Genomic DNA, 17,266 nt, shown 5'->3' on the forward strand with positions numbered 1-17,266 from the left:
ATCTCTTGTTGGAGTTGTGATCTCTTGTTGGAGTTGTGATCTCTTGCTGGAATTGTGATCCCTTGTTGGAGTTGTGATCTCTTGTTGGAGTTGTGATCTCTTGTTGGAGTTGTGATCTCTTGCTGGAGTTCTCCCGTTGTGTTGTATAAGTACGGTTTACGTCGTGTTATTGTGCTCTTTTGTGGGTGAATTATCTTATATAGTTCTTGTGCTATCAGGTGTAGAGTAACGGTGTGCTGTAAGTTTGTGATCAACTGGTGTAGGTGGTGTGATGGCCTGTTGTACTGTAGATGTGATTGCCTGTGGTAGGAAGAGTGACCGTCCGTTGTAGTGGGTGTGATTGCTTGTTGTATTGTAAGAAGTGTGATTGCCTGTTGCAAGAGCGTCGTCTCCTGTTGCTGCGGGTCGTGTACTACAAGCAAGACTGGGCCTCCTCCTCGGTGCCTGGGGTGTGGGTGTCGTAGCGTTCCCGGTACTGTAATTGTAGTCAACCACCTTGAAGAGGAGCTGTAGTTGTCTCCTCGTAGAATCTCCCTACAACTACGTCTTAGTCTCTTAACAACCCGTGGATGTAGTGCACGTATTGTAGTATAATTCAGCGGCGTGGTAGTGTGTGTGTGTGTATGTGTGCGTATGTGTGTGTGTGCAAGTGTGCGTATGTGTGTGTCAGTGTGTGTGTGTGTGTGTGTGTGGACCGGCTATCGTAGAGCGAGCCTCGTGGTAGCGGGGGATATTGTATTGTTGACGTAAGGGGTCTCGTGGTGGCGGAGGTATTGTAGTGTTGTGGTGGTGGTGGCGCGGGTGTCCAGGCAGTATCTGGCAGGGTAACCAGAGCGCCGCCCCTCGCTTGGCTGGCTGCCTGGCTGGCTGGCTGGCTGGCTGGCTCTCAGGGAGGCTGGCCATAGTGACGTCACGCTGCCCGCGCAGGGGGAGGCAGCGTGCGCGTGCCGGACACTCGCCACCACCTCCACCACACCACCACCTCCACGGTCACAGCACCCTGCCGCTCATTTTCATATTCGATTTGTGCCGCGTGTGTTTAAACTGGTCGCGCGCCCCCATCACTCAGATCGCGGCGGCCAGTCCTCAACGCAGCCTGCACCCGCTCCCACGTGGTGCCCCAACACTCCTCCAACACCTCCTCCAACACTCCTCCAACGCGGCTCCCCGCCAGTAGAATTCTTCGTCAGTACTCCAGCAGCTTCCTCCGACAGCGTCCTCTCCGCGGGGCTGGGACCAGTGGCCCACCACCACCACCTTCGCTGTTCTAGCGGGTGAGTGACCTGTCTCACGCATTCCTCACGCCCGCGAACCACCGCCCACACACGTCCACAACCGCTCAAACTCACACTCTTAAATAAACAATTCGTCTTCTCACTGATCCTCACTCGAGACATTTTTTGGCATCTCAGTTGCCGAATAAAGAATCGTGGTACAATCTGTAGATTTTGCGAGAACATGACCACTACCGCTCGTGACCCCCCCTCCTCCTCCTCCCCACCCGCAACTTTTCCGTCAAGACGAACCTGTTGACATTCCTCACCCCCGCCCCCTAATGTCACACTCACCCTCCTACCGATCGACCCCAATTATGTACAAGTGCAAACTGCTCAACTACCCTTCCGCTCTACCACCCCACCGCTCGACCACCCCACCGCTGGGCCACCCCACCGCTCGTCCACCCCACCGCTCCACCACCCTACCACTTGTGCAACCTGCTGTTCGACCACCCGGATTCCTCTCTACTCATTTACTCGACTGCCCCACTTTTTGTACAACAACCATTCAAACTACCTCATCACCCGTGCCCACAGCCGCCTGAGAGCTCTGTTACTTGACAATTTACAGTTCACTATCCCACCGTTCGACCTTCCCATCACTCGACTGCTGCAAGGCCATCTACTGTACCATAGGCCTACTGGTCCACCGCCTCACAGTGGTCATCTTGGCTGGCTGGACTACCTTACGGCTTCACCTCTACCGGCCGACCGTCTCCCCGCAGGCTATCAACCGCTTCACTACTACTTCACTTACCTCTTCACCTTCTTACCGCTCCACCATCGTAACACACGACCAGTCGACCAAATGACTACCTTCTGCTAGATCAGCCCTACCGACCGACCACCCTACCACTTCAATACCCTGCTGTCGTATCAATCACTCATCTTTCCACCTCTCAACATCTCGACCAGTTGACCACAATGGCCATCAGATTCTCAAAGACCACAACCATTCAGCTACTGAAGCTTACTGTCATTATGTTCCGACGACACACCAATAGTGAACCCTGCAGCTGCTGAGTGATTATCGGACCAGGTGACCATAACCACTGATGACCTTAATAGTTACCAGGCAAAAAAAATGACTCACGACACTAAGACGCGCGAGGTCTCCTTCACCATAACGTCCCCAGAAGACATTGCACCAGAGCGGGCGCTGGCATAGTGCTTAAGATCCCTTCAGTTCCTTACTTCTACTCTTGCCACACCTTCCTGGGTCATCAACTGTGACACACCACAAACTCATGAACCAATAGATTATATTGTACAACTTTTAATGAACAATGAGCGGCTGTGGCGGAAGAAAAAACTGAGGGCGGACGACACATGTCCTCTGGTGGTTAGTTTGAAGAAATTTTTAGCTCGCCATTACTCGAGAATTTTAATGCCACTGTCCCCATTGCTCTGGGATTTTTTCCTGTGGTGTTGGGGAGAATTATAGTTTACACTTATGAAACATGATTCCCCAGGGGTCCATATCCATTAAGGCACTTTTTTTTCTGTTTACCTATGACAGTGACAATATGTCTATCACATCAATCTTCCCTTCGAGTAGTGTTATTATTAGGTTATTAACACAACATGATATCGTCTCATCAGTGTTTAAATAGACTGTTTACAAAGAACTAAGAAACCTGAAAAGAACACAAACAGAGAGGAATTGAATAGTTATGAAAATACAAGTGTACGGACCTAAGGTGATTTTAACAATGAAATTTAACAATCAAACCATTTAAAATAATCACAACAACTTATAGCCTCACAGCCTCACTCTCTTCGGTCGTTTGGCAAGAAATTCATAATTAGAGAACTTTTATATTATCAAGGAATCGGGTAAAGTTTGAAGGGTCATTGAGAGCCAAATTTAGCCAAAAGATTTGAAACTTGTCCGCGTGGCTGTGAAACTTTGCCGGCGGGTGATAGTTAAGCCCTGATTTATCTTATTAGAGGAAATCTTATGGGGAGTTGTTGCTGGAGTCTCGAACAGCGGAGTTTTTACCACCATTTCAACCTCCCGGACCAGTTGGAATACTTATCTGATGCAGCAATACATTGATGGAGATATGAACCAGAAGAACACTTAAAGAAATGGTTAAGGGATTTATCTGTTCATTATATTTGTTTTATTTCTTATTTGGTTTCATTATATTTATATTGTGGCAGAAAAAATGGGATTGTTTATTTCTGTGATAGATCAATTACAAGAGCTAAGAACTACTAGTAATTTCTTATGTCAGAATTTTGGGGTGATTAATAATTTATGAAACTTAAAGCACACCAAAGGAGCACTTAAAGAACAAATTGACAATTAGACAAATCTTAATCTATTTAATCGATGGTTAAACGACTCACTTTTATTCAGTATTGATAGTGCGCCTTCTTGACGGTCACTCTCAATAGACAGTGTATTATTTCAAACCATTACGTGTAAATTAGACGTCTGTGAGCCGTGGATACTTATTTGGGCGGTTCATGAGAATTCTATCTACTTTGCAGCACTCGTGACTCTCATATGTCCGTAGCTGTCGTTGTATGAAGATGCCTTAGGTGTGCCGGCAGGATGTGATAACAGTAGCTTAGGAGAAACACTTGTGGTGGTCAAGAAGTCGCCAGAAAATAAGTTTCGAATTCCTTCTGTCGTTTTTATCTTCTTATTTTTTCTCTCAGATAAGACGTTAGGCTAGGTCGTGTATATTTACTTTGTGGCGTCTTAATAAACATATAAAGGTGTGTTAATACACACATGTATACATAGTGCACACACACAGTACACATGCACACACGTCTGCGCACGCACGCTTATGCCCATAAGCATGCATGCACGCGCACACAGACATGCGCATGCACCCACACAGAAGATGCACACACACACACACATACACATATTTTCAGATACACACACACAAATATATATATATATATATATATATATATATATATATATATATATATATATATATATATATATATATATATATATATATATATATATATATTTATATATATAATTCTTTTTCACGCACCAAAAAACAAATGAAGTTTATAGATAATCACTAATAGTTAAAGGCAGATTCGTATCTTAATAACAAAATATTAGTGTTCGCCGTCATCTGTCTGTCAGTACAGGAAGATGGCATTGTTATCTGTTGTCGGTACAGGAAGATGGCACTGTCATCTTCTGTTGTCAGTACAGGAAGGTGGCACTGTCATCTTCTGTTGTCGGTACAGGAAGATGGCACTGTCATCTTCTGTTGTCAGTACAGGAAGGTGGCACTGTTATCTGTTGTCAGTACAGGAAGATGGCACTGTCATCTGTTGTCGGTACAGGAAGATGGCACTGTCATCTTCAGTATTACAGGAAGATGGCACTGTCATCTTCTGTTGTCGGTACAGGAAGATGGCACTGTCATCTTCTGTTGTCAGTACAGGAAGATGGCACTGTCATCTTCTGTTGTCGGTACAGGAAGATGGCACTGTCATCTGTTGTCGGTACAGGAAGATGGCACTGTCATCTGTTGTCGGTACAGGAAGATGGCACTGTCATCTTCTGTTGTCGGTATAGGAAGATGGCACTGTTATCTGTTGTCGGTACAGGAAGATGGCACTGTCATCTTCTGTTGTCAGTACAGGAAGGTGGCACTGTTATCTGTTGTCAGTACAGGAAGATGGCACTGTCATCTGTTGTGTAAGGAAGGTGGCACTGTTATCTGTTGTCAGTACAGGAAGGTGGCACTGTTATCTGTTGTCGGTACAGGAAGATGGCACTGTCATCTTCTGTTGTCAGTACAGGAAGATGGCACTGTCATCTTCTGTTGTCAGTAAAGGAAGGTGGCACTGTTATCTGTTGTCAGTACAGGAAGATGGCACTGTCATCTGTTGTTTGTACAGGAAGATGGCACTGTCATCTTCTGTTGTCAGTACAGGAAGGTGGCACTGTTATCTGTTGTCGGTACAGGAAGATGGCACTGTCATCTTCTGTTGTCAGTACAGGAAGATGGCATTATTATCTGTTGTCAGTAAAGGAAGATGGCACTGTCATCTTCTGTTGTCAGTACAGGAAGATGGCATTATTATCTGTTGTCAGTACAGGAAGATGACACTGTCATCTTCTGTTGTCACTACAGGAAGATGGCACTGTTATCTGTTGTCAGTACAGGAAGATGGCACTGTCATCTTCTGTTGTCACTACAGGAAGATGGCATTATTATCTGTTGTCAGTACAAGAAGATGGCACTGTCATCTTCTGTTGTCACTACAGGAAGATGGCAATGTTATCTGTTGTCAGTACAGGAAGATGGCACTGTCATCTTCTGTTGTCACTACAGGAAGATGGCATTATTATCTGTTGTCAGTACAAGAAGATAGCACTGTAATCTTCTGTTGTCACTACAGGAAGATGGCATTATTATCTGTTGTCACTACAGGAAGATGGCACTGATATCTGTTGTCAGTACAGGAAGATGGCACTGTAATCTTCTGTTGTCACTACAGGAAGATGGCATTATTATCTGTTGTCAGTACAGGAAGATGGCACTGTTATCTGTTGTCAGTACAGGAAGATGGCATTGTTATATGTTGTCAGTACAAGAAGATGGCACTGTAATCTTCTGTTGTCACTACAGGAAGATGGCATTATTATCTGTTGTCAGTACAGGAAGATGGCACTGTTATCTGTTGTCAGTACAGGAAGATGGCACTGTCCTCTTCTGTTGTCACTGCTAAAATATGATATTGTTATCTTCTGTTGTCAGTACAAGATGGCACTGTCATCTGCTGTCACTACTGTAAGATGGCACTGTCATCTGTGTCAGTGCTGGAAGATGGCACTGTCATCTGTGTCAGTGCTGGAGGATGGCACTGTCATCTGTGTCAGTGCTGGAGGATGGCACTGTCATCTGTGTCAGTGCTGGAGGATGGCACTGTCATCTGTGTCAGTGCTGGAAGATGGCACTGTCATCTGTGTCAGTGCAGTCAGCTGGAAGATGGCACTGTCATCTGTGTCAGTGCTGGAAGATGGCACTGTCATCTGTGTCAGTGCTGGAAGATGGCACTGTCATCTGTGTCAGTGCTGGAAGATGGCACTGTCATCTGTGTCAGTGCTGGAAGATGGCACTGTCATCTGTGTCAGTGCTGGAAGATGGCACTGTCATCTGTGTCAGTGCTGGAAGATGGCACTGTCATCTGTGTCAGTGCTGGAAGGTGCCACAGAAAGTGGAGACTATTTGACAGGAGTTTCCGTCTTTCACCGTCAATTTTACTTATAAAGTTAATATTCACGCTAGTGTAACTGCTTATAGGTAGAATGTGATACTCCATATAATTATGGTCGAACACTACTTCAAATTACTGACAGAAAATCAATGGTAACTAAAAGCGAGAATCTTTCTCAGATGAAAAAACTAAAACAGACATTCGCCCAAAAACATGTATAAATATGGTAATAATAGAGCTAACGTTAATAACACAATAATTAATGATTGTAATGATTCAGCTAATCCTAATTATCCCACAAACCAAACCGAACAAACACGTCTCCCCTCCCCCCTCCCGCCCACTTCCTGCAGCCAACCACCCCTCCTCCCCGGCACGAAACAACAGCAACAAACACGGTGAGCACGCGTGGGAGGCCAACAAGAACACGCACAAACACGCTCCGCTCGGCCGTACTTGGCCCCAGCCACGTGGTAGCTAAGATCAATTAAGTTTTGGCGGTAAAAAGTTTGTGTGGGGTTCTTTCCCACGCCGGTAGATGGCAGCAGCACCAACCTGGCCTGGCGCGGGAGGAGGGGCCAACACACTGCCTGGCTGCTCCTCTTAATTCTGGTAATACCTGCCACATCTGTGCTTCCCACCCCCAATTTTTTTTCGTGTATTTTTTCTTGTATCGGCATGAGAAGTTGCTATTAGTAATTTATTGATTATCAGGTGTAAATTTGATTATCTTTTCTATTTTTTCCTTTGTATATTTACGTGAGTAGAATGTTCCTTTCGATACCTGCCAATGTGCTATCCTTCCTCCGCCTTCAGCCAGTCCTGTCTTAGATAAACTGGGGCTTTTATTTCACTTCATATTGAGTGTTATGGAAATGTTGGTTATCATCGCTGACTGTGTTGAAAAATATGAATATTGCGCAACAGTATAAACAGTCTCCATTACTTATCGTATTACCTTTTAGCAAATGATATTTTTTGCATGATTTTCCCGTTCACCACATTTACCTCCCACTCCAAATGTTGATTTATTTGTGAGTTTCTCCACAATATATTTAAAGCAACATCACATGGGCTTTATGCAGCAATTTTGTAATGGTTGTGTATTATGCACGAACTACGAACGCGGTGTTGATGGTGAAAGTGTGACGAATGACGAAAAATAACATCAAATAACTGATCCATATGCAACACGGAGCGCTAAAAATAAGACCACAGTTATCAGGATATAAACTATTCACTAGACGATATTTATGTCAAGTGTTAATATGTAACGGCCAGTAGAGTATCGTTCAATTGAAAGAAGCAAACACGACGGATCTACATGTACAAAAAAACAAAAACAAAAACATATATTACAACCAAAATTAACCAGATTTTTACTGTTGCTTTAAACTTGTTCACAGCGGCAATCACTTCAACATCTGCAACACGCTCCTGACGCTGCTGAAAAACACCGGGAAGCGTCCAAACACACACAGCCACACACGGAAAATATTTACACGCTCGAGAGATAAGCCTTCGTGTACCTTAAAATAATCAGGAAAAAGCCAGGATGCTTCTTATCATAAAATCACCAGAAGCGTTTCATGTAGGAGTTTTTCCCTGGATGTCTTCTCTCTAAAACATAATTCACTGCCTCACTTGCTGTCAACATCCCTCTACACTCTACACAACTGATGATTTACCCCCTGCTTATATATATATATATATATATATATTTATATATATATATATATATATATATATATATATATATATATATATATATATATATATATATATATATATATATATATATATGTGTGTGTTTATTCACTTCCGTATGCGACACTTGGAACAGATAGTCATTCATAATCCGATTTACCAAAAATTGTCCAAGAAAGTCAGTGAAAAATGGAAGAGTCATCAAAGTTATACAATAATGAGGGTTGTTTTTGATTCTCAAACAATAATAGCATTATGACGTCCAAAAATGTAACATCTAATATTATTAAAGATATCAGTTATTATATATTTAATCTTACCACAATACTTATTACCTCCAAGAAAAAATAACAAAAACCAGTGATTCTTCGTATTTCTTTGTAGGGTGGATTTTCTTCTTACTCATTTTCTTTTGCTAATTATGGTAATAAGATCAATGTTTAAATCATTTGCTATTTTGTATATCTTGATATATTCATTATATCTTAATTGTTTATGTATTTTTAATTCTCACCAATAACAACAGCAGCCACTATAACAACCACTTATTAAGGACATGAATTTACATAAGTGAGAGTTTTGTCTGCCTTGTGTTGTCGGAGTCAGTTGGGTAAGGCAGTCACTCATACAGCAAAACATATCGTATCTTATAAGAGTCATCATCAGATTTGGTGTTAATTTTTTTATAGGCTCCACTCTATTAATTCATTTTGATGGTATAAAATTGGGTAGCCAGTGAACGGATATTTTCTTTTAAATGAACAACAAAATGTGTTCTCGAAGCTAAGTATACTGTATATAAGAGACAAATGAAGATAGAAAGTTTCTGTCCTTCATTATTTCCTATCAAATATCGTGGATCAACACGGAGTACTGTCTAGAATTATCCAGTTAGAACCACAGACGGAGAAAACGAACAACCAGGCTGTGGTGATCATTGTACAGGAACAAAGAAACTCTGGAAATCAATCGGATGTCGGGAATAAATTTTTCCCTATAATTGGAGTTATTAGCAAATCTACAACAACTTAATTGTACGCCCTTAAAAAATAATCATGAAAAGTGAGATGATACATCAGAAAGTGAAGTGAATGATCCAACAACGTCAGATTTTGACAAACGCTATTGTCATCACCATCCTGCTCCCAACACGAACAACTCTTTATAAAGAGAGAAATGGAAAATATTCTTCCATGTTATATATTCCTTTTTGGAGTTCACGTGCCTCCATAAAAAAAGGCTAAGGGGTTTCATCGACTCGCTCGGAGACTTTGCGCATCTTTCTGCGCAATCAGTAGCGTCGAGTGCTTGAAATCTGCATGGCGTCATACCCACATCAAAACTTAAGAACTTTCGTCCTGTTCGGAATAGGTTACTTGCATGGACAGATTAGGTAGGGGGCAGCGGTAGGCAGAAAGATGGAATATTCGGAAGGAGGGAAGACAGAGAGAATTACGGAAGGCTCAACTGGATGGTAGATTCAGACTGCTGGAGGATTTGGAGAGGAGAAAGCTGAAATATTCCACTGTAGGGGAGGTGTAGTTGGAAGGAGGGAAGGTTGGTACGTTCAACTGGAGAGCAATCTTGAATTAAATAATATTTGGAGAAGAGAAGGAGTGTTGGCTTTGATCAGAATGCACTCACTGAAGACATCAAGTATTGGTAGAGCAGATGCAGATGGGAATGTTCTTCAGATGACAATTCGGATGAGCCAAGGATGTCAATAGAGGTAGAAACATGAGAAAAGTTTAAGAAATGGAAGAACAACTATGGGTGCGAAGATAGACGAAAAGCATTTGAACAAATATATACAGTGAAAGGAATAATCATAAAGAAACCAGAAATATATCAGAAATGTAGAGTTTTATAATCCTCAGGGGAGTGGGCTAGAGAGGGGCGCGGCCAACACCAGGTCATGGAGAAACACACCTGCACCATCCTCAAAATATTTCACACCTGTAGTAAGCACTGGCGCAACTCTTGCTTGATTCTATATAATTTTATACGTGAAAAAATTCATATCATGAGGTTCTAGTACATCTTTATCTATGCTTTCGGGCATGTCTTAAAATGTTACCGTTCTGATATGGGATAGTATAGCGTGTGTGTGTGTGTGTGTGTGTGTGTGTGTGTGTGTGTGTGTGTGTGTGTGTGTCGGGGTGCTCACTGGTAAGCTTTTAAGATGGTGCTGTACCATAGAGCCGTCTGCTACTGATTCGCTATGGACTTGCTGTTGGGTTGAAATCTGTTGTTTTCTTGGTGATTTTTAGTCCTTTCAACCAGAAAAAAAATTAAATTACTGTCAAATCATCATGTGCGGCTAAAAACTAATTTCTTCTGTTTTAAGAATGTGTTTCTGTGCTCTGTTTTACACTATAATATTAGTGTAACTGCGAGTTGCTTCTGTTCATTACGAATATTTTCTGGCTTTTCACTTCTGAGCTTCTGTAAATTGTGTGAATTCCTTTGCTGCCAATGACGAGTTCATGCTGTAGGATAAGGAATAATACCCGTAAATGTATATATTTTTTACTAGGAAGTACTTTTGTGTGTGAAAAATTCCTCTTTTCCAAAGTATCGTGTTTTATAATGTTCCATGTGTGTTCTAGGTTTATCATGTTTATTTTTAAGGCAATTGGATATTTCTCATCTTTTACGATCTATCTATCTTGTTTTAAGCCATAGTTTTGTTTTTTGTCTCTGCTGTTTCATTTTTTTGTGTTTTAATGTTAGTTTGAGTTTATGTTCTTTACCTCGAGTTTCTTCCCGGGTTTTATCACTGTTTTCTCCTTGCACTATACTGTACCAACAATCACGCATTCACTGATTTTATATGTGTGTGTGTATATATATATATATATATATATATATATATATATATATATATATATATATATATATATATATATATATATATATATATATATATATATATATATATATATATATATATACTTTTCTTATTTTTATCTGGGTTTGTTTCTCTTCGTTGTTCAATTGTAAAAAATATAATACTTTTTCAAATTTTTTCCGCTTCTTTCTCATCTCTTCTTTGTTGTACATTGCCTTAATTACACATCTGGTAGCTGAATTAATATCACTACAGGGCATGTGGTTAATTTACCGAAATACCCGTACTAGCTCTATGATAAGCATTCCTGAGCACTTTATTAGTACTGTCAAAATCGTTGTCGTAGATAATTGTAACTTTCTTTTACTTACTACGTTCAATAATATTAATGAAAAAAGGAGAATTTCGTTGTCGTATGAATTTTTTTTTATAGTATTGTGTGTGTGTATTTTCTATACCGCGAAAGTCTTAATGATAGGAAGACATGTGTGTTATGAACGTCACAATGCTTCTTAATTATGACATCACTCAACTTGCTGTAAAATCTACCTAACCCAGTCTAAATTCTACCTAAACCAACCTATCATGGGAAATAATGTATAACATGTGTAAGAAAATGCCAAATGTAGCAAATACTGAAGGCTAGTGGAAAGTTCAATTGGTCTGATTTGCCATAGAACTAGACATGGCCCTAAGGATTACAATCTATATGGTTAGGGTGCCCTGAGTAAGTGGGTGCTGGCGGTACTGTAGCTGGATGAGTCACCTTAGTCCTATCCACCACTTCACTCCACCTGACCCCTGCCTTCTCCTCCCTCCTTTCTTCCGCTGGTGGGTGCAATCTACACAGCAAAACTAATTATTTGTCCATATGTATCTATTTAAACAAGTGCTCTGCAACACTTGTGTCGTCATAGACACTGTGGATATAGGGATAAATCTCTATATGATGAACGTCATCTTGCATAACTCGTTGTGTTAAGTTCACGACGCAAAGAACTGTTGAGGTTGATCCTGAACTAGAGGAACAACACCTGTTGCCTCCTCACACCTCTGTTAAAATGTGATATGTGAATCATATCTTATGAAGTTTTACATAGAAAACATTAATTGATCTAATATCTTAATGAAATTAAATCTTCATTAGTAATAGTTGTTAGTTTTATTGATACTAATTACACGACGTTAACCATGACGTAAGTGATCCAATGCCAACCTGGGTAATGATAAAGTCAGTTTATAAGGGAATTACCAACTCGTAATTTATTTTTCAGCTCATACTAATGACGATAAGAACAAATATAGTTTATCTCCAAATTTATGGTGAAAACGAAAAATGTATTTGTCTGATTGACTATTGAATGACTTGCTTTAATATATACTGTAATAGTGAAAGTTGTAATACAGGAAGAAAATAATAGTGTTAGTTGTGGTTTTGAAGGTAACTAACATGACTCATATAAGCACTATTAGTAATTAGTGCAATATAAGCAGTAATTAAAAGGATATTATTTCCATAAAAGATTATTATTGCTATTTTTTCTATTATCATTATTTATAATAAGTTAAATTTTTGGTAGGTATTCCTATAATCAAATTAATCAGCTTTGTTTTATCACCTCAATAATTAGTAGTATATCGCTGACACTGATCATGTCGCTAATGAGTGTCATTAATTGTTGATTACGCTATTGCTGCTACTTATATACTTATTACTGTTATTACCACTACTACTGCTACATAACTATTACTACTACTATTACTTCTACTATTACTGTTACTTCTACTACTACTACCAGTTTCTGTTACTGCTACAACAACAGAATACATGATGGTGGTGGAAATTATATTTGGTACCAGTATTATTGATAAAGAAAATCATAATTTGAATTGTACTTATACTTAAGCATAACCGTATCGATAATGATAATGATATTAGTACTAGTGATAACAATACTGATAATAAAAATGCTACTACTACTACTACTACTACTACGATTACAATAGTTATCCTAGTGCTTCACGATATCGCGTCTTCATTATGCTATATCACCCACCTCACAATGTCAAATGCACTCACACTCGATAGCACAATTTCCTCACAATAAATCCCGACTCACACGTTATCCTAGTTCTTTTTCTTTGAATATCCTGACAACCCAATTTCGTCCTGATGCGTAAAGGCGTTCATGATATCCTAACGCCCTTTAAGATAGCAGTAGGATGCTGTATGATGCCCTGCGCCTTTACGGCTCTCTGGACACCTATGGCACCGAGCATCTCTTTAGTACCCAGCACCTCTTTGGTACTCACCGCTTCTTTATACCCAGCACCTCTATAGTACCCAGCACTTCTATGATACCCAACATCTTTATAATGCCCAGCACCTCTGATACCCAACACCAGTACCTCTATAGTACCCAGCACCTTTATGATACCCAAAACTTTTATAATACCCAGCACCTCTATAGTACTCAGCGTCTCCATTATACTAAGCACCTCTATGATACCCAACGCCTTTATAGAGCCGATTCTCAAATTTAACACGTAAAAATAAAAGCTCACATATTTCTTCAGTGACGGGCGTGAGACTTTCGGTAGTAGGTGGTAAGATCGATCTACAGGAGGTTGGGCTGACGGAGGCCCACCGCCGCCCCGACGTGTTCCAACCCGACACCTGCCGACGACCGCCCGACTTGTTCTAACCAGTAACCCAACACCTGCTGATGACATCCCCGACTTATATATTTCGATACCTGCCGACGACCGGAGCTACTTGTCCTAACCCAACACCTGCTGACGACCGACACTCAGACTCGTCTTCCAAAACCGCTATTGACCCTTCAAGCATCACTCCGACACATACCGACAATCATCCCAACCTAACCTGTTCGCCTTTATATACCTGTAGTATATCGCCCCGATAAGTCAACTCCTATATTTGCCGACCACCTACCAACACCACAAACTGCTTATCCAATCACCTGCCGTCCACCACCACCCACTGTGTCGTCCACCCCGACCTGTGCATCACGACCTCTGCCACCAGCCCGATCACTACCACCGACCTGTGCATCCTGATATCTGCCACTCGCCCGATCGCCACCCCGACTTGTGCATCTCTACACCTGCCACCCATTCGAAGGCCACCCAAACCTGTGCATCCCGAAATCTCCCACCTGTCCGATCACCACCCTGACTTGTCCTTCCCTACACCTGCTGCTCAATTTAACACTCCAATACCTGCTCATACACACTCCTGCTTCTTTCCTTGCTCTTTCAGTAAACAACTTCATTTATCTATTTAATTTTCATATAAACAATCGTCGCCATCTAAGTACAGTACAGTACAGTTTGTATTTGTTGTAAGTAAAACCAAAAAGATTACGAATGGACGGAATCGACTTACCCAATCTCAGCTTCATAGGTGTTGAAAATGGCATCTTTCAGAATTGATGGAGATGTGTTTTATCTGCTAAGAAAAAAAAACTTTATAATTACGAAGAATTTCATTTCTCGTGGGTCCTGATGACTGCACCTTTGTCAGGTTCTTGGTAAAATATTTTCTCATTGTCTTGCGTCTTGGTGAAATTTTCAACTTTCGGGGATACAGAGATGTTATTTTTATGTGTGTGTGTGTGTGTGTGTGTGTGTGTGTGTGTGTGTGTGTGTGTGTGTGTGTGTAAAGCCAAAGGGTACACAACATGGAATGGGTACCGCTGCCAGGAGAAATTTTGTTATTAAGATCCTCGAAAAAATATTCTGGGTTCTCTCAACCTAAGAATTGTATGTTTTATAAATCATAATAAATTAATGCTACATGTATGGATTTAACAAAGATAAAATTACAAATGCGGAATTTGCTTTGGGTCTCATGTGAAATTTTATTGATTATGCTCGGAGAATAAAGTTAATATCTGGGCTTGGCATAAACAAGTACGGACACCACTTTACACCCTGTTCAGTCTGGCCCAGAACTTGAAGAGAAACTGGACAAGCATTATGCGGATCAAGAAAATATACATAATAATCTTTCTCAGGGTAAAGAATAATAAGTAGCAATGTGGATGAAAATATTAATCAATATTTCTCATCAAAGATAAAGGAGTATACTTTCCAGGGCCCGATTAAATAGAAATCTGATTTTTCTTTGATTTTGTTGATTTCAAATCTTCTAGAAATATTACACTTAAAATTAACTCTCTGCTGACTTGAGCAGCATTATTAATAATGTAAAGAAGTTGGCAAACTAAAACTACTTGAAGAAAATATATAAAATACCACTTGTTCCTTATTTATGGTCACGGACGAATAGATTTTTTTCGTTGATGGATCGTAACTAGAATCTCCAAATTACTTATGCAAGGCAGTAACATTTACCTCCATAACTCAAGAATTTATAATATCCAAGAGGACAAATTCGACTTCCCTGACAAAGAAAGTCATGTTGATTTTCTTCTTTTAGTATCTTCAATCAATATTACACAACTGAATTTGGGAATTTGCTTATCCATAGTAAAGTTTCTCTGAGAGTAAATTTAATCGGGCAGTCTACCATCTTTTATATTCACAATAAAGAATAATCAGAAGAAAATAATTGTATATGTTTCATGTCAGACAACACTTTTTACAGTGATCTCCTACAACAAATCGAGACCTTTTCTATGTGTTTTATTACATTATTATCGCTTTGTATTTTTCTTGGACAAAAGTCGACTGTGTTCCTTATTGAGGTCATGTTTCCCCGAGTCTAAAGTAATTCCACGTAACATAACGTAACATAATCTTGGATAAACGTTTGAATCCAACCTTGAACTCTCCTTAAGTAACTGTGATGTACTCTAGGGACAGACGGTTACATGACTGACCACTTGTCGTAGTTGTTATTTTCCGAATCCACGGAGTCAAGTTACCTGTACGTTGACCTATGTGGGTTTCTGTCCCAGGTAAACCCCCAAAATGCTTATTGCACTGAGGATATTCTGCGCCTAACTATTTGACGTACAGGAGTCACATCTGCCTAAGCTGAAAGTTCTTCCATTAGGGGGGTGTCCTCTTGATGCAAAATGAATGGGAGAGGCGTAGAAGGCTTAAGGCGTGTTTGGAAGAGGCGTAGGAAAGGTGCTGGAGGAAGGGAAAGGAGCGGGAGGAAGGGAAAGGTGCGGGAGGAAGGGAAAGGCGCAGGAGGAAATGGTAGACACGGGAGGAAGGGTAAGGCGCATTGGGAAGGGGAAGGCACGGGAGGGACGGAAAGGCGAGGGATGAAAAGGGAAAAAAACCACATCATATTACAACTCGTCCACAATTTGTCATATTATTTTCCCGCAGTGTGTAAACAGGGTAAAAAAATATATCCTATATACAATTAGAAGATTGATTTTGACGTGACAATACCCAAAGCACGTGAGCACTATATACCAGCGATTCTAGTAACATCTTGGATATGGTGTCGAGCGTATCCGTAAACAGATTCTCAAGGCTTCTTATTGTAACCAGTCCTCGTAAGTGAAGATATAAGGATGCACTTAACTAGTTAACTTTAGGTAATAGACAAAAATTTACACCAGGCATTACACATAATACTCTACTTTAACTTTCACTTAACATCAGTTGGAAGATAAGATTAATTTATATGATCCATTTCATTAGTCTGTTTTTGTTTGAGTTAATCTTTGATGAATTAATTTATTTTCATTTACCAAGTTATGGGGAATTGGCACCTTACGAATATATGTGAATTCGCATCCAGTTGAGCTTAGGTTATAGAGAGGGTGATATTCTACTCTACAAGTCGGTACTCACAACCGTGGTTAAAGTTTCTCCGGTACTCTACTTTCCGCTGCATTAATTCCCATTTTAATTAACATTTTTCTTTATTTGTCGGTGATAAAAGAGATAATGTAAGTAGAATTTCCTTTATTTTGATTTTATTTTTAGATTTTCACTATTTTCATTCTCATGCCGTATGTTAATAAAATATTAAATTTTTTTCGATATTTTTTGGCCGCATTTTAAGTATGGTTACCCCCCTTTTCACCATTTCAGTATAATTCCCCCCGTTTTTACTATAATTGGCCGATTTCCCCTATTTTGAATATTGCAAGCTCAAGTTTAAATAAGATTTCCTCTGTATATTATTATTTAATCTATTTTAAATGTAGTGTTTACGTTTTTCAACATTGTATATACCAATTTTATTTTTCACATATTCTGCCAT

At 40.2% G+C, this 17,266-nt stretch overlaps 1 long non-coding RNA gene across 1 annotated transcript in view; it reads left to right on the forward strand.

The window, feature by feature from the left end:
• The first annotated feature begins 956 nt into the window (after positions 1 to 956).
• The window catches only part of LOC121863501, a 100,208-nt gene continuing 83,898 nt past the window's right edge, over positions 957 to 17,266 (forward strand). The window contains exon 1 of the long non-coding RNA XR_006088412.1: positions 957 to 1,274. This is a non-coding gene — a long non-coding RNA (uncharacterized LOC121863501). The remainder of the gene's footprint in view (positions 1,275 to 17,266) is intronic.

The sequence above is a fragment of the Homarus americanus genome, unplaced genomic scaffold, assembly GCF_018991925.1.
Source record: "Homarus americanus isolate GMGI-L3 unplaced genomic scaffold, GMGI_Hamer_2.0 scaffold41366, whole genome shotgun sequence".
Lineage (NCBI taxonomy): Eukaryota > Metazoa > Arthropoda > Malacostraca > Decapoda > Nephropidae > Homarus > Homarus americanus.